This window comes from Macrobrachium nipponense, chromosome 18 (assembly GCF_015104395.2).
Source record: "Macrobrachium nipponense isolate FS-2020 chromosome 18, ASM1510439v2, whole genome shotgun sequence".
Lineage (NCBI taxonomy): Eukaryota > Metazoa > Arthropoda > Malacostraca > Decapoda > Palaemonidae > Macrobrachium > Macrobrachium nipponense.
The window spans coordinates 54,746,133-54,747,013 of NC_087211.1; positions in this window are offsets into that span (position 1 = coordinate 54,746,133).

Here is an 881-nt window from a genome sequence, read left to right on the forward strand (position 1 = left end):
GGTTTAAGTTTAATTCACGGTGATGAGTTTGCTTCTGATTGTAACGTTAACGTTAATGTTGTAATGAGAGCAAAAGCTAAGAGTAAAGTAAAGAACGTCCTATGTCTAGTAATCTTGAATCTTTGGATAAGGAATATGGTCTTAATTCTGATGAATTTAGGAAGTATCAAAATGAATGTCCTTCACTTGCTAGTATTCGTAAGTTGCTTGATAACGAAGAAAGTGTAACCTTAAAATGTCGGACAATAAAGTACGTAAATATTGGAGATTTAATATATCGTAAGTGCATTGAAAGTAGTAAACCTGAAGATGTGGGAAAATTACAGTTAGTTGTGCCAGTTCAATACCGTAATATAATCATGAAGTTAGCACATGAATCTTTATTGGCGGGACACTTTTCATCTCGTAAGACTATAGATAAGATCATGCAGAAAATTCTATGGCCGAGGCAAGCTTGATATACATAGATTTTCGTAAATCTTGTCATTCGTGTCAAAAGTTCAGCAGTAAACCAAAGAAAAGTACCTTTAGTGCCAATGCCCATTGTGAATGAACCTTTTTCACGTATTGCTATTGATCTAATTGGTCCTCACTCTTCTACTAAGAAAGGTCATAAGATATTCTTACGGTGATAGATATGGCTACTCGATATCCCGAAGCAGTTTGCTTTACGCAATATTGATACAGTTTCTGTAGCTGAGGCATTATTAATGGAGATATTTTGTAGAGTTGGTATACCCAAAGAAATCCTTAGTGATCGTGGCACTCAATTCAAGTCTGATCTTATGTCTGAAATTAATAAACTATTATGTATCAAAGCCATTTACACAAGTCCTTATCATGCATCTTGTAACGGAATGGTTGAACGTATGAATGGAACT